The sequence below is a fragment of the Brachycentrus maculatus genome, unplaced genomic scaffold, assembly GCF_059751285.1.
Source record: "Brachycentrus maculatus isolate JH-2025_06_01 unplaced genomic scaffold, ASM5975128v1 h1tg000081l, whole genome shotgun sequence".
NCBI classification, from domain to species: domain Eukaryota; kingdom Metazoa; phylum Arthropoda; class Insecta; order Trichoptera; family Brachycentridae; genus Brachycentrus; species Brachycentrus maculatus.
This window is the reverse complement of record NW_028280835.1, coordinates 3,921,346-3,940,240: the sequence shown is the minus strand read 5'-3', so window position 1 is coordinate 3,940,240 and position 18,895 is coordinate 3,921,346. Positions and strand designations below refer to the sequence as shown.

Sequence of the window (18,895 nt, the reverse complement as noted above, 5' to 3'; positions counted from 1 at the left end):
AAAATAGGTTTTTTCATTCTTATATTTTTTAAACGATTATTTTGTCACTGAAAAATGTCTTCAGAAGGTGAATAAATATGATCGTTGTAAATTATAAAATACGATCATGTTAAAAAAAATATTGCATTAAAAATATTTAGTGAGTTCTACCAGGAGCGAACTGGAGGGGGCTCAAAGGGGTTCGCGCGAGCGCCTTGTTAAATTGAGAAATTAATTTTATTCCATATGATTTTTTTACTATTAGTAATATTCTTCTTTATTTTAACCGTAAGTACGCATACAAGGATACTTATTTTATCCACTCATTTAAATTGATCTAAATAAAAAATATTATTGTTTCAAAACGAACAAAAAAAATTACTACCTACCCTCCACTTTTACCACTCCCAGGCGAGCCCCTTGTCAATAAATTAGCAGACCGTTACTGATTTTTATATTATAAACACAATCTCGATCGATGAGTCGATCTCCAATATTTGTATTGCTCTCTCACTGATGACGATATTTATTTTATTTTTAGCCAAGTTCGATATTTTATGTGGTATTGTTTGCTAGATTTTAGAAACATCAAAAGAGAAAAATGGACGTATATCAATATACTTTCTCTTCCTTAGGCCACTAGCCGTGCCCAAGAGGTGCATAGGGCACTGCAGCATCGAATTCACGCGGTATCTACATGATCGTGATTACATGAAGGCAGAGTGATCAGCCCTGCACTCGAGATTTATGGATGTATGGTAGGAGTGGAATATGTTTGATGGGATAAAGATGACTTAGGTAAATGAAGGAGGAGATCAGGGTGAAAGACATTACATCAATATGGGAAAAGAAATGGAGTAAGTAAAGTAGGTACTACGGGAGAGGAAAAAGAGAACAGCAGCAATGACTTGGATACTGCTTATTTGTACCTTGAATTATTTATCAGTATTATTGTACTACAAATATAAAGGTTAAGTTTTTATCTGGCTAAAAAAAGTACAAAAATTGTAGACGCATGGTGTTGTTTACCTTAGAGATATTTTCTCATTACGTTCTACTCAGACTTGTAACGAACGTATATACTGATATTGATCCAAATTTGCATACAGATAATTTCATACTCGCATCCTCATAAGTAGGCATTTTCTTAATTAGTGGTGTGTGTTTTGTGACGCACTGGAGAAGGATGGTCTTTTTTTAAATTAGTCGAGCAAGCGTGCTAATTAAATTAGCATAGGATAGAAACATCGTGTGGATAAAGCTAGTTAGTGACAATTAAGGCGAGATTTTAGTTATTTTTAGATTCTCATTTTACCCCTTTTACAATGCAAGATGACCTACTCGTATAACTTTGAACAATAGAGTAGTTTACTAAGATATATTTAATATTTTTAACATCTTAATATAGATGAAGAAGAATATGGAATTCTGGGTGTTAGCAGGGTTTATGACCTGTCGTAGGCTGGTTACCTGATCACTTAACACACGTGTAACATTGACCATGACCATGACCACGACCACACATTTTTTTCCTAATAAAAGGCAAACTAAATAAAATTTCACAATAACTTATCATATTCAGCCATATTTCATAAAAGCAAAATTGATTTATTTTATACCTAGACCAAATATTATTCAACATTATTCCGCTAAATAACGGTTGTTTCAGCTGTTAATTTTATTTGGAGATAAATGATGAAAAAAATCAGATTGGCAACGCTGTTTATCCTTTAAAAAACTGTCTAGCCGATCTTTAGAATAAATATAAGGCAACAATGATGGTATCATGACATCACCATGGGTGTAGGTAGGTACGATATATTTATTACACTCAGTATAGTCTCATATACACTGTCTGGGATCTGTCCTAGTTTGGTATGTTAATTAACATGTGGGTATACATCATAACTGAAATAATGGGACGCAGGACTGAATCTAGATAAATTGAAAAATATTTACAATACGACGGATTGTATATTGCATTTAGGAGGAAAAAAACGTACAAGTACAAAAGTGGTAGAGTTAGATTTCGCATTATGAAATATTCGTTTAGTATCTGAATCGTAATTGTGTTTTCTTTTGTTTTTGTTTTTAAAGGAATAATCCGCAAATCCGTGATTGATAAGTCGAATAACATAGACAGATATTCACCGGTACATACGGAAAACGTTCCCCACGTGTTGTTAGTCGAGTTCCAATTCGTTAGCCGAATAAAAATATTGCGAATGAATACTTGTTTTAAGGGTGTTCAACAGGGTCATGTGAAAATTGTGTGATTAATATTTTGTGTAGTTGTAAGCGTGTGAATAGTGCTAAGGCAGAGATGTGTAGTACTGTTTGCATGCTGGTGTAGTGATTGTCCCGACGAAGAGGCGGATACGTCTCAAAACTGGTAGACTAAAATCTCGATGAGCGTTATATACTTACATTACTAAAAACTTGTAAAAAAACGTATTAATGATAAATTGCTTACCAAAAATTGGGGGGTATTAATCATGTAATCAACGTTTTCTCATTCGTGGATTTAATATTATATATGAATAAAAATAAAATATTATTTAATATTTTTGCACTGTTAAATTGCGCCTTATGGTAAGAAATTTGTTAGGCTATTGATTTTTAAGGGTCTATTTTAACGGAGGTATCGGAATCGAGCTCGGTACTTCATAGCTAATTTTCATAACATAGAAAAAACTCTTTTTATTATTTTTATTAAAATGTTATTTTGATGTAGAATTCACCCCTGAGTTGTAGGTACGCGTGTAGTTAATTTGCGGGCAAGACCTACCGAATAAATTTGTGCTACCTAATACTACTACTGGCAACACTGGCTGTGCATGTCGATTTAAGTATTGGGTATCCAATTCGTCGGCGGTTTTGGCCAATTAATTTTTCTTTGCATTTGAGGTCACATTATCGTCCATTGTTTTTGCGGCAGTTAAAATTAGGTTTGTATAATCTACGTGCCATACGCGAGAACGTAATGGTTAGACATACCCACACATGTTGATTATTCATCTATCTTTGGAGAATCAAATAATGTTTTGTTTCAAGATATAGAGTAGAGGCAGACAAAGAGTCGCCGTCTCTATACAAAAGCTGCTCTCGATAAGAATTATTTGGCTACCCCTGCTATTAACCTTAGATCGGCTGTCCAAATTTAAAACACAGTAAGGGACATTTTTTTGTAGTAGGTTTTTTTTGCATTTTTGGACTAAATATAGTCTACTTAGTCCATAAATGCAAAAAAAAACCTACTACAAAAAAATGTCCCTTACTGTGTTTTAAATTTGGACAGCCGAGATGGTGTACTGCCAATATGTTAAAATAAGCAAATAAATTATATAAAAGTGAATGAGGTAGGAGCTAATAAGATTTTTATTTGATTTTATATTTTCTTTGATAAGTTGATTTTGTTGTAGGCCTCGATTCTGAATAGTAGACTTACTTCTTCCTTTGTGGTTGCTTCCACTTGGTATAAATACTAAAAACAGTATTTAATCAAGTCAGTAGCATTTCCACGTTACGCGACTAAATGAAGGTTAAATGGGCATTACCCAAAAACATATTTTTACACAACATACACAACTATTAGGTGCTACTGCGAGTAGGTACCTACTATTTCTGTTACCAACACCTAACTTTTACTAACTTTAAAAAAATACAGTAGGGGATTGATTTCTGGTCAAGTATCTTTTCATTTATCCCAGTTTTCACGGATTTTTAGAAGGGTAGGTACAGAGGATGGAATGGAACATGCTTCTATTCTGATATTTGACCTAGCTTCCTCAATTTCCACACATCTAGTCATACATTCCCCCCGGTTAAGTAGGCTTATGACACAATCAGATTTTTTGTATTGATTTGGTCGTGCCAAGAATTCTTTTGCTTTTCTCGATATTTTCTTATTTAAATATGTTAGATATACATACTTTCTTAGTCATTTTCTCGTCATCTATTCGCTCCACATGTCTAAACAGCCTTATCTCAGCCTTACATTCTTACATAATGCTTTCATTTACGAAAATCGATATTGAAAATTCTGTCAAATGTCGATTCATTCACACATCCTATTTCAATGGCATTCACTCTGCTTTTTCCTTCTTGTGTCTAATTCACGTTTCACTTCCATACATAATATTGGCACTTACAACTGTTTTTAAATAAGTGCGATTTATGAAAATAAGCATCAAGTAAACAATAACAACTTGGAAGTTGAAATAATTAGAAAAAATGTCATTCTGTGCTAAATTGTGACAGGAACGATATTTATGCAGGATTCGGAACGGGAAACACTCGTCACATTGACCATCCCGGATATTAATTTGTCAATGAGACTATTTAAAAAATGTATTAAAAACGAATGTACATTATACATGTAAGTACCTACCTACTTACATCATGTTTTACGAACAAAATTAAGCCAGTGTATGATTTGTGTAAAAAAAAAACATAAGTACCCGCGTACATGAGAGGTAGCGTGTTGAGACTTCACTCAAAACGGAAATTGAAAATTTAGGAGGCAACACTGATCATTGACCCCACATTAAAAAAAATTCTAAGGCTACTAATCTAATTTGTCATTAACATTACTTTAAAGCAGCGATGGCATGAATCAAATGAAAATAATCGAGTTATATGGAAATCCATTAAAAAAATTGATTGTTAAAGTTATTCGAATGATTCAGTTGTCGTCCAAAATTAATATTCAATTAATAATCGATTTTAAAGTCAGCATTAAAATTGTATGTATTTTTTTTAAGTAAAAAGATACCTTCTCCCTTCATTACATCTTTCTTCTCTCTCGTGTAACGAAATGTGCCTAATAAATGTGTCGCGGACTCTTAAGTCAGAGTTTCTGGGTTCGAACCCACTCTACCACAATTTGATACATATTTTAATAATACTCATAGACATAGTATGTAGGTACTTAATTGAAGTATTTTTGTAAAACACAAATATTTATCTTTTTACAAAACGTGACGCGTCCTTGAAATTTCACTCTCTCGCGTCCAATTATCGATCATCGAATAGCCGCATTAAAAGTTTCACTTCTAAAAACAAACAAAAATATTTTACCACAAGTTTTATCGATAATGTCGATAATGGAGAAATTAAATATGTATTACGTTTTCACGGTGCGCGGGGTTATCTGTACCGGCATTCCGTTTGGGTACTAAAAAAAAACGAATTCCCGCTCAATACGATACATTTTAGGCAGGGACATCTCCGGAATGGCGGTTAGGAATAAACAAAAAGCCCCGGTTGTAATTTAATTCATCTCAGGTATATGGCGCAATTTGGCGGCACGCGGCACCCTTTCCGTCGCCATGGCAACCGCAGAGCCGCGTCCCGCCGGTCGCGGCCCCCTCGAACCGATTCCCGCCAATACGGGGCCCTTCCTGTCTGCGAGCGGAGGGACTTGGCTTGCCAAAAGGTACCTACCTACCTACTCGTCTTCATGAACTTGAATCAAGAACGGTTTGGTGGGGAAATCTAGTTCTTCAATAATACGAATGATCTCTGTCATTCTAAACTTGTATGTTTGCGAGATTCAAAAACCAACAATCTCTGTAATTCTAAACTTGTATTAACAACATTTTGAGTGTGTCCAAATCTGTGAGTGTTCACAAATCTGGAATATACCCAATTATAGGAGTTATTTATCATATTATTTTTTGACATTTTTTTTTATAAAAATATCAAATATGTTTAAGAGTTTCTGCTCAATAAAAAAGCTTCTTCTGGGCATTCCAAAAACATACACAACTGAAAATTGTCAATTTTTGATATACGATGTTTTTGAAAGGAGTGAGCGACATCTCCTTAAGGGCTACGGTCCATAAAAATTTGAGAATCTCTGAATTACGGCTGTCCAAATTTAAAACACAGTAAGGGACATTTTTTGTAGTACGTTTTTTTTTTGCATTTATGGACTTAGTAGACTCTACTTAGTCCAAAAATGCAAAAAAACGTACTACAAAAAAATGTCCCTTACTGTATTCTAAATTTGGACAGCCGATTAGATTCTAGTAGCGCTTATAAGTGTTACGAACGTTAGCTATACGTGAGAACTAACCTACTCGGTATTAATACCCGGTTTAATGCCATAAACCTTGTCTGGTTCAATTTAAGTTTCTGTGTTCCGAGTATATTCGAAATTAATGTTTTTTAAACAGGCAATACAAGATTGCCTAGTAAGGCAATTTTAAACATGCCAATTTGAATACGTCTAACGAGCAGAATACCAACTTTCGTTTATTTTGCCCGACATTGTAGTAAGGCAGTGATTAGCATGTTTAGTGGCCATAAATGAGTCTCGGGGTCGATTCCTGATTGGGTTGACAAGTCATTATTTTCTTTACAGTGGAATATGGCACGTAATACTGTATTGGTATTATACCATAAAAACAAGGCTGTTCAACAATACTTTGAGGTAGTCTGAATTTTTTAAAGTACCTACTCAAGTATGTATGTATTGGATTTTTCTTTGAGGGATTATTATCAAGATATATTATAGAAGTCTCAACGGATACGAAGTAACTATTTATGATAATGAAATAAAGAAGCGTGTGAAATTGCACAGATTACGACCTGTCATCGGCTGGTTTAAGTGATCACTTTATACACTTGTTTAACGTTCACCATTCTGCCAATGATTGAACATACATATTGCTTTGAATTTTGGAAATTGCACACGTGTTGTAGTTTTTACCGCCTCTTCGTATGCTAATTGAAACGCCATATTTTTATTCAAAGCTTTCATACATATATTATATTCTTCATTTATTTAATAAAGAGTTCATTGAAATTTTGATAGAAAATTTTAAATTAAATGAATCTAGTAAGCCTTTGTTTTAACTACTCAACCTAAGCGACACGCGACATGGATTTATTTTAAAAAAAACCTTGCCAAAAAGGTTCACCATCCCTGATCTACATACAATGGACAACCGAAATGATGTCCACTAATAGTTGACCCACCCTGCATCTGAAGACGTTATACGGTTACGGAAATTAGCACAAGTCGTAAATTGTACATAATACACGTATGAATATGACATTTCGCTCACTCCTTTCAACAACGTCATACATCAAATATCGACAATTTTCAGTTGTGCATTTTTTCGGAATGCCCAGAAAATGTACTATATCCCAGCAAAAGCGGAATATTTTTAACTCAATATTTACCCGCTACAGGGCAGAAAAATTTGTTTTTGCAATTTGAAGAAAAGGTATTGTTTAATTTTTTTTTTAAATATACTAAATATTTTTCAAATGGAGAAAAAAATTCAGGTTTTACCAAAAAAGATCTGTTGCATAGTAAAAAGTTCAATAAGTGGCTTGATATTTATTTTAATACATTGTATTATATTTTTAACATTAAAAACGATCTCCTGAAAAATCAAGTTTTTTGATATATGACGCTGTTGAAAGGAGTGAGCGATTTGTGAAATCAATATTTGGTTGCCAGTGAAAATGTTAATCGGTGAACTATAAAAGACAATAATAAACAAGATGGCGGCCATTTTTGAGTCGTATTGATTTACCATTTGGTGAGAAATCCAGGCTAAACTTTATGATTAAAATATAATGAGAACGCTTTGTCCGATAACGCGAAAAATATTTATAACAAGCCAATAGTGTTATTTTAATAGTTGGAAAGATGTTATGAGAGAGCTCGCAATCAGTATGCGATTGGCAGCGCTAGAGGCCGGTCGTCGTCTCTGGGTACGATTTAAAACAAACTTATTTTTTTGAAAAAAAATCAATTACGTCAAATGTTTCCTGGGTTTAAAGAAAATTAAGTATATTGGGCCTTAGGTTGTTAAGATTGTCTGAAAATGATGCGGAATGAAGAAATAGTGGTATTTACGAATTATATTAAAAATTGATAGATACAGTATCTACTCAATGAATTAGGGCCACCCAGAATTTCGCGCAATTTCTCAATTCAATCAGGAATAACTCAGAGAAAACCTTGAATTAAACAACATTGAATTTTATTTACACATGAACACTTTATTACGCTTAAATAATGCATATATTTTCATATAAATATAGTTAGTATTTAGTATTTCCACCTTTGGCAGAAATAACTGCCTCAATTCTTTTTGGCATACTTAAAATGCACTGTTTTATCATGTTTTTTATTTCTTCGTCTTCTGACCAAATTTTTTGAATATTTTTTTTTAGACAGTCTTCTGTCGGATTTGGAAATGAGTATACCTTATTTTTTAACATGCTCCATACGTTTTCCATAGGATTAAGGTCCGGAGAATTTCCAGGTCAGGGGAGCAAAGGCAGATTTTTGTTAGACAAAAATTTTATTATTGATTTAGCCCGGTGGCAAGGTGCCCCATCCTGCATGAAGGTGTATGGACCTTCTGTTGGGTCGAGTGTATGGTAGAAGGGCAATAAAATTCGTTCGAGGACCTGCTTATGGGAATTTTGGTTCATTGTTCCTTCCACGAAAAACAACGGCCCAGGTAAATTGTTAATAATACATGACCATATCATTGTTGCAGGGGGGTGTTTGATAACTTTTACCACACATGCCTCATTGTAACGTTCCATTGGTGTTCTCCTGACGAATCGACGGCTCTCTGTCACGGCTTCTAACCGGCACTCATCACTAAAGATGACCTGAAAAATAATGAAAATTTAAGTTTAATTCAAATATATAAGTTTATTTACTAAAATGATATGTTGAAAATTAAATTTAAATAAATACCTTTTTCCAATCATCCACCGAGTAATTTCGATGTAGCCTGGCCCATTTTAATCGATCCGCTTTCATTCGTGGTGTCAATTTTGGTACTTTTACAGGGCGCCTGCATTTCAGATTTACTTCGCAAAGACGTCGCCTCAGTGTTGATACCGATATATTTAAACCCTCTTCTTCCAATTTTATTTTTAATGTTTTTGCTGATGCACTACGGTTTTCTAAGGCACTTTGAACGATTTTTCGATCAGTCCTCGGTGTTGTTTTTCTAATCCTACGACAGTTCTTTCGCCGATTGCTGGTGGCGGGTGACTGATTTTTTATTGATTTTGAAATTCTGTCCACTGTTTGACGAGAAACGTTTTCTTGTTTTGAAATTTCTCTATTAGATAGTATTCCTAATTTCAGTATCACTATAACACTAGACTTTTTTTCCTCAGAAATGTCTTTACTTTTTCCCATTTTGCCTTTTCAAAAAAAACACTTGTGTTTGCAAAAAAAATTTATACTTTATGAACTAAAATTAAAAATTAAGTTTTTTTCACAAGACACGATAACTATATAACCTCTCTGAACAAAACAACAACCAGAACTCAAGAAACTTCACTAATAAATGAGATAGGACTATTTTTTGAACTTTCAACTCTCAGTCTACCTGTGCTAATTAGGGACCTTTCTCAGAAAAAGGGTTTGAAATTTTGTAAAGGCTTAAAAAATCCAGGTATATTTTACATATTATTGAAGGTAATACACATGACATTAGATGTCAATAGAAAACTTAAAGTATTTATGTAAAATAAATATAATAATCCAAAAGATTTCAGAGTATTCAAAAAAATAATGGGTGGCCCTAATTCATTGAGTAGATACTGTATTACCACAAAGTGACTACCGATCAATTAATGATACTATAATATAAAGGTGTTAATTAAAGTTTTTTTGTAAAACAATTACTGTTTTACTGATTGAAGTATGGGACAAATATGAGTTTCGTTAACTCTTAATTGGTCTAATTGCAATTACTTTTAAAATACACGTCACATACAAGTGTAATTCAATTTTTTTTCATGGAAATGGAATTAAAATTTTTAAAGCCCTCAATTAAATTTGCTCATGGGCCTTACCACAAATATCACAAATTACCTAGATTTTGACCGATTTGATTAATCTGCTTAGTCAAATTTAATCGTTATCATTTACATGTGTCATAAATTTTCAATCGCGTGTAAAATAGTGAATGTGTAAATTGATTACTTGAACCAGCCGATGGCAGGGCGTAAACCGTGTAAAAACCTTTTAAAAAATATGAAAATCAAGTCATATTTTTTTAAAGAAGTATCTAACGTAATATACTTTTACATAATACTTAATCGGAAAAATTTTTCAACAAGGCTTTAATAAAAAAACTTTCGACGTAAAAATAATATCTTTAAAGTTATAAATTCCGCACTAACGGAAAATAATGGACACTTCAAAAAGTTCCTACTCTTAATAAAAAAAAGTTCATAAACCATACCTTCATATCATGAAGGTAGGTTTTATAAAAATTTATGTCTTGCTAGTTTTGCATAAATATATATTGAGCCTTGGTACTAGATATTCTTCAACTGTGGGTCGCGAAACGAATGGCAACATTTTTTCCAAGAGTCAATCAAACATGTAAAACGACTTCTATTCATAAAACATATGTAAAATTGTTTAATTAATAGAACTCAATAAAAAAATACTGATTAGTATATATTTAACTGTAAACATGATAATGGAGTTCCATGTTGGAGGTTAAACGTAGAAATAAATATTTTAAATTTAAGTTTTACTAAGTAAATACCAATATTTCTTAAAATCTATTGTGACACGTGTTTCGATGCTTTCCGCATCATTTTCAAACACCGTAGAAATAAAATTTTATGAAATAGTGGTATTTACTTAGTTTAACTGAAAAAAATTGATAGATTTTACCAAAAAGTAAATTTATGTAGAAATAAACACTTGGATAACTACAAACCATGAAATTTCCGGTTTTGTTTGAGGGTGAAGGTAGCAGAAATAAACGATGCTTTTTATAATGCTATATTAACAATGAAAAAACTCTGAATGAAACCATACCCAACAGTTGAAAAAAAATATACTGTTGAAAACCAGACTTGCCACGATGATTTTTTTTTCGAAAACATTAAAACAAAAATAAAAACAATACGGTTAGGTTAGATTAAACCATATAACACCGACGAAGGTGTTTTAATGGTTTAAAATCCAAAAAAATGTTTAAAACCACCTTGCAAATATATATGGTAAGCTGTACGAATATAAGTATATGTTGAGTTATACAAATATATGTATATGATTTGTTAGATACCCTCTTTTGCAAAATGAGTGAAATATAATTCGATAAGGTTACCTTATAAATACAGATTTTTTAGTTGTAATTTTTTGCATCATTTTATTAAAATTTTGTTAATAATTCTTTTAAATCTATTTGGTAGAAATGTTTGAGGACCATTGAGTTACGTTATATCCTTATTACGGATGACAAAATGGTCGTTTTGTCGCATGTCGTAAATTGTAACATACGTATAGTACTAAATAATGCGAGTATATCATTAACACTCTCAGACCCGAAGTTTTTGAAAACCATATCGGATGAATTTGTTTGGCGAAATTAGGTGGCGAAGTATCTGCGTTTGTATGTGTTTTTTACTATGCATGTATATTGAAAAGTAATTATCTATAATATTTACAAGAAAAACTAATAATATAATGCCCAATAGTATCATTTTTTTAAACCTAAGTCATGAGTTTTAATGATCATTTTCTTTGGAAAAAAGGCACTTTTTTTAAAATTTCTGATAATGAAATAATGCAGCATTATAAGACACTAAATAAAATTAAAAGTTTATATTGAATGTTAAAATTAAGAGAAAACCTAACTTTTTTAAAACATTTAGGTACTTTTAGTACTGATCTTAGATACAAAATGGGTTCGAAACATGGAATTGGTAAAACATGATATTAACTCGTTGAAATATGATTCCTCAGACGAATGTGTGGTGACATTGAAGTCTGACAGAATTACCATAAAAATATGTAAAAATATATTAGAAATGAATGTAAGGCTGAATTAAAACGTATGATAACCGAAAACATTAATTAAGGTTCTTTGAGGTTTGAACTTGTGGAGCGAATGGATGACGAGATAATGATGAAAGGTTTTTTGGTAAATGGGAATGGGAGGACAGTACGGAGATCGCAAATAAAGATTTGGCACGACTAAATCAAACAAAATCTAAAATTTGGTCGACACATATTGTCATAAATCGATGTAACCAACAGAATAGTGTTTATTTTTTTTTTACCGAAAAGAAGCAAAGTTAATTTTACGTTAATTTCTTAGCTCAGATCTTAATACCATATACTTATTTATATCAAAATTGTCACTAAGGCAAATTTTAATACGTGGTAAATAATTATTTGGGTATTAAAGAGATAAAAAATATCGCTTCGTGTCACACGAAAAAATCGGTACACATAAATGATTATTTTTGCAAGGCAGGCAGACATTCGTAAAGCTCCGAAGATCTCGTTTTATTATACACATAATTATTTTTAGCATTTTCTGACTTCATCATCAGCTTATCCCTATTCGGAGTAAGTCATCAAACGAAATGTACTATATTTTGTGATTTATATACTATATTTTCACACTAAGCCTCTTTCTGCAGCTTATTCGAGCAGTGTGGAGACTTCTAACCTAACCTAACTTTAACTAATAACCAGTCTGATGATGTCGGTTACTACGAAACCCGGTTGCTGGTCAAATAAAATTCACGTGGAAAAAATTACATAGTAGTTATTTTATTATTAACTAATAATTGAATTTCCAATCAATAACTCTTAAACAATAAAATGTATTTGAATGAACAACGGTGGTGTAATGGTTAGCGTGTTTAGATATCGTGTTGGAGGTCCTGGGTTCGATTCCCAGGGGGGGGAGGTGAAATTAATACATGTGATTTTGCACTCTAATATTTATTTAATATTACCCTGGACTGGTCCCTGAAACGCGGGAGTGATTACCTTGCCTTCATGTAAGTAACTATCAGTGCCCTATGCACCATTGGATGCTGATAAGGGTTAGGATTGAATGCAAATGAAATAGTATTATACGGCCTGTTATTGGCAAATACTTGCTTATTGACATCCATGTCATTATAAAAATGAAAAAAAAAATGCTTTTATGAAATATGTTCTAGCTGTACTCTGCAACGCATTGCTCGGGCTCAGTCTGGCAAATGGAAAATAAAAAAAAATAGAAAGCACACATTTCCAATACCTATGTTTTATTTCACAATACTCGTGAAGCAACGATGCAAAAAAATGTTGAAAATGATGAGTGGCATCGGCTGTCAAGAAGCACGCTGTCCGCCAGGAGCGATCTTCAATATTTCGTTTGGTGCTATTATGTTCAACAGATGGTGCTGCCATCGCGGTTAAGGAGCATGTTATTACTATTAATAATAATAATATTAATAATATTGTGTCACGATTTCATAGCAATCCATGAATCAGTTTGGGAGATTCATGATTTTGAACGAATATTTACATATACGAATATTTAAAAAATAATATACATACATATGATGAATTTGAAAGAAAATGCTTATCAAAACAAACCTTTCAAATTACTCTTACATATCAAAATGAACTCCCATTTTTTTTTTTTTTTAATATTTAAAAAAACTGCATAAATCCACTACAGTGTTTGCCATTATTGTAGGCCCAAAAGGGTGAAAAATCGAACAGCCAATATAAATGTATACATACAATGTGTTGTCAACTACTATTAATTAATTTCCGTTATCTACTTTATTTAGGTTAATTAGGTGACGAAATTGCTGCCATAAAATTGTCGCCTGTAGTTTTAATCAAATTCCGACTGAATTATAACTCATTTACACATTGGGTACAAAGAAAAACGCGACATGAGGAATTTATTGTTTCGGAACTCTTAGCACATACTGTTGGATCTTTCATTTCGTCAATTTAACGTTGGTGGATCATATATATATATATATATATATTTATTTAATTTATTTTATTTTTTCATCTCACCAATAGATGTCTCTAGTGAAGTTCTAATGAATCAAGAACAATGTGTCTGAATTGTTTCATATACATATTTAGAATTTCCAAGAATTTGAGTAATGTGGTTGTCAATAATGGGTAGAGTTGGTGAATGTTACACGTGTGTAAAGTGATTACATAAACCAGCCTATGACGGTCATCAGCCCCGTAAATGCCCAGACTTCCATATTCTTCTTCATCTTTGAAGTGTCAAAAAATAATATGAAAATTAACTCCTATAATTGGAGATAATCCAGATTTGTGAACAAGTATTTGGACACACTCAAAATGTTGATCATATATTTCATTTCAAATAAAGTAACTTACTTATTTCTTAATGCATGGAAGTGAAGCATGAAGTGAGGCAAGAGAAGGATGAAAGTAGACTGAATACAGTCGAAAAACGATCACGCAGACGAATGTATGTAAAAAAATGCACGATACATTTTCGAATGGAAAGAATGCAAGGCTGATAATAAGTACTATCGATAAAATCAAGAAAGGTGTGTTAAGATGGTCTGGGCATGTGAATCGAACGTGTGAGAGAATAACAATAAAATAAATATAGTTGGAAATATGAGCAGAGGAAGACCGGGGAAAAATTGGCAAGATCAAGTTTTTCCAATACTTGAGCGTGGTCAGGTCAGGAGTCGAAATAATCGGCGGGTATGTATGAGATGATGCATGAATGTGGAAGGGGCGAAAAAGGATTGTTTGCAGACATATTGATGTGGTGTTCCATTTTATCTAATTACCCCTGAGAAGGGGCGCGATAGGCCAAATGCGATGATGTCATTGTAATATTTGTAATTCAAGCAGGGAATTAGACTATTACCAAACATATTTAATGATTATTTTTTGACATCTCATCAAAGATGAAGAAGAATATGGAAATCTGGGCATTTACAGGCCGTGACGACCGTCATAGGCTGGTTTAAGTGATCACTTTACACAGTGTAACATTCACCAATTCTACCCATTATTGACAACCACACTAATCAAATTATAGAAAAAAAATAATGTGAAAATAACTCCTGTAATTGGAGATAATCCAGATTTTGTGAACAAGTATTTGGACACACTCAAAATGTTGTGAATATTTAATGATCGTTATATTTAAAAAAAGTAAAAAAAGTATTTCGTCTTTTTAAACCGAATTTACCGGAATTCAAATGACGCATATCGCTCACTCCTTTCAAGAACGTCATAAATAAAAAAATCTCGATTTTTCAGGAGAACGTTTTTAAAGTTTAAAAATATAATACAATTTCTTAAAAATAAATATCAAGCCTCTTATTGAACTTTTTACTGTGCAACAGATCTTTTTAGGTAAAACCTGAAGATTTTTTCTCCATTTGAAAAATATTTAGTATATTTAAAAAAATAATTAAACAGTGCCTTTTCCTCAAAATGCAAAAAACAACACATTCTGCCCTGTAGCGGGTAAATATTAAGTTAAAAATATGCCTCTTTTGCTGGGATATAGAACCTTTTCTGGGCATTCCGAAAACACGCACAACTGAAAATGGACGATTTTTTATTTGTGACGTTCTTGAAAGGAGTGAGCGATATGTTTAACAATCTGTCTACTTCCTTATTTCCAATTTAAAATTACTGTTTTATGTATTGTTAAAATTGTTAAGAAATAAGTAATGAAAAAGATTTATTTCACTTCTGTAAAATATTTGGCAAGCTCTCAATTGAACTCCTCCGAGCAGCCGTTAATAAAATAAATATATAAATATAGATATTGCAAATCGATTTTACTATTGCTCAAGTATTATTTTTGGGAGTAGTTTGACCAATGCGATTTTCTTTGTTGCAGAAACACGCCGGAATGTCTTCTTCTTCATTCTTCAAACCCAAATACGCACCCCAATAGCCACATAGGGCACTGAATCATGTTAACGCAGTGTTATTTTGATCGTTAACACATGAAGGAAAGGTGATAAGGTGAAAGGTGAAAGGTTTCAGGTACCAGTCAGGGTAATATTGAATAAATATTGGAGTGAAAAAATCACTCATATTTATTTAACCCCCCCCCTGGGAATTGAACCCGGGACCTTCAGAACGGTAGCCGTGCGCGTTGACCATTACACTACGGAGTCGGATAAAATATTAGATATAATTATTAGGGTGATATTCGTAAGTCAGACGAAAACGTCTTTTGATAGATGTTCGAATGGTGAAATAAGGAAAAAATGCAAGGCTGAGATAAGCACTATCGATAAAATTAAGAAAGGTGTGTTGAGATGGTTTGGACATGTGGAACGTATGAGTGAGGAAAGAACGGTCAAGCAAATTTATGCGGCAAATGTAGTTGGAAAAAGAAGCAGAGGAAGACCGAAAAAAACTTGGCACAATCAGGTATGTCAAATGCTTGAAAGCGGCCGGGTCAAGAGTCGAAATAATCGTCGGGTATGTATGAGGAGATGCATGAATGTGGAAAAGATTAAGAATGTTTGCAAAGACAAGGTGAGATGGCGTTCTATTATCTCTGCCTACCCCTGCGGCGTGTAAGCGGCGTGATGGTTAGTTTATTAGAAAACTTGATAATATGCATCATTGAGTCGAGTTTTTTGCCAGTATACCCACGATATGTAGACATTATAAGTGAGGGTGATATTCGCAAGTCAGATGAAAACGTCCGATTGGCGAACGATTGAAGATCAAACGTAACCCCGTAGTGTCAGATGCCTAGTCAATCTGCCCCCGGGTTAGTGACCTTTTCTTCTCCCGACTCTCGGATCACACATTTGTTTCAAAACGCGCCGAAAATAAAAGAAAAACGGAACAGCGACTCGACAAATCGTAGAACAATGGGTGTTAAGTTTCAGGCCCGACTCAATGAGAAGAAATGAAATATAATGTAATATTTCAAAATATGAATGCTTGGAATAAGTGGAGGAAATTTACGGGGGAAATTGTGCATCTAATGCATTAAGCGATCGGCCGCACGAGGGGCCAGACGTGTATTTTTTTAAAGAATATATCGTAGTCATACAGAAGAAATTGATCAAGTGCATTTTTTCATAATCAGGTGATTATAGACTACTTATTTTTTTTACAAAAATGTCAATAATATTTGTATATAACCACTCATAGAGATTTTTATGTCTACCGGTTTCGAGACGTACCCGTCTCTTCGTCAGGACAATCACTAACACAGCATGCAAACAATACCACCCTTCACCACCATATCACCATTTATGAAGCATGCAAACAATACCACCCTTCACCACCATATCACCATTCACTGACGAAGAGACGGGTACGTCTCGAAACCGGTAGACATAAAAATCTCCGTGAGTGGTTATATACTAATATTATTAACATTTTCGTAAAAAAATAAATAAGTAAAAATGTCTAACCACAAAGTAAATGCTTTAAATATTAATAACACTGAGAATATAGACTATTTGATATCATAAATCTTAATATTGCCCTGAAAAATCCCAAAGTGATTTTAAACTAGAAAGTATAATATATTGACTTGTTAAAAATGACTAACTGCATTGATGTTTATTTTCTTGCCAAGCAAAAGTGACTTAAATGGGCCTCCTGAACATTTTACGTTTTGTTGGTCACTTTCTCCTGTAGGTATGACTACGATATATTGAAATGTTTTTTAAAATTATTTTCTAACTTCTTACCTTTCAATAACTCTTTTCTTTTCAAAACCATATATGTAATATAAAGAAATCGATAACGTAAAATGTTACATGGATTTGGAAAAATTATGTTACGATATAACGAATGCTGGGCTTTAATACGAAATTAATTTTTTTCTTATAACACCGTTTTTAAATTGAAAAAATATGTTTTTCTTCAAAATATTAATATGGTTTTGAAAAGAAAAGAGTTTTTGAATGGTAAGGATTTAAAAAAATATATAAAAATATTTTGTCAATATATTTGAAATAAAAACTAAAGTAAATCAATTTGCATCCTTTAAAAAAATCGAGCGTGAAGAGACGTGTGACCTCTCCGGTGGTCGGTCGGTGCTTGAATTCTGTGTTTGCGAATAAGGCTTTAAGGAAAAGAATTGTTTGCAAGATATGGAAATATTCCGGTGATAACAATCCAGGTGCAAACAACTGAACTGCTATTCTAATTGATGTATGTAAATGTAACATCTTGTATACACAATGTATTATAAGTAGAAGATGGAAACACCGTAAAAATGCAGTGCCGTAGAAAGAAAAATTGGAAATTTAAGTATGACTGGATTGAGAATGAAAAATAATGGAATATTTAAAAGGTTAAGAGTGGGGTGTATTAAGTTGGTATGGCTTGGTAGAAAGAATGGATTTTTTTTATTTTAAAATTAGATTTTTTTTTTCATTAACATAATTGTATACATTTATTTAAATTACAATTTTAAACATATTTAAAACAATTTTTTTTGCAGAGACCCACCAAGCCACCCTGTGTGTCTTGTCGGTGGAGTTATTTTTTAATACATTTTTATTCATTTTAACGATGATATGAGGGTAGCCAAAAGTGTAGCTTTGTTTTGGCAAGTGTGATTAAAATAGTAACAACGATGACCTATTATATTTTACAAACGCGGTCTTATGGAAACGTTGAAACAGATAAATGAATGCGTTTTTTTAGAAATGAAAAGGTTTCCGACCACTGGTCTAAAAACAGGGTGCGATTTTACATTAGAAAATATATATTCAGTACTGAAAAGGTTAATAAAAAATATTTTATAAATTACAGGTAGGTATTTTTTATGGGTCAATAATGTATGGTACCTACCTTTACGATATTCCACGTAGAATATACAGCAAACCCTCCTATAACGTTGAGATAGGTACAGCGTTATCGGAGAGAACGTTATAAATTGTATTTTTACATTATAACGATGGTTAACGATGGTTTCCGATGGGAAATGATTGAAATGAGTAATTTAAAATACAATTTTAAACATTTAACTGCTATTACGTTCCCTCCGATAAAGCAACACCTATCTCAACGTTATAGGGGGATTAACACTTATGTACAAACTACCTACGTACAAACATTCGACTGTAAACTACTTATAGAATGAATGTCTTATCACAT

General features: G+C 32.7%; 1 long non-coding RNA gene across 1 annotated transcript; it reads right to left on the bottom strand.

The window, feature by feature from the left end:
* Positions 1-8,438: 8,438 nt before the first annotated feature.
* On the bottom strand, positions 8,439-9,575 carry LOC148310985 (uncharacterized). The gene is made up of 2 exons (XR_015837322.1): positions 8,714-9,575; positions 8,439-8,625 (listed from the first exon to the last, which is right to left on the bottom strand). It is a non-coding gene; the product is annotated as an uncharacterized LOC148310985 (long non-coding RNA).
* Positions 9,576-18,895: the final 9,320 nt, after the last annotated feature.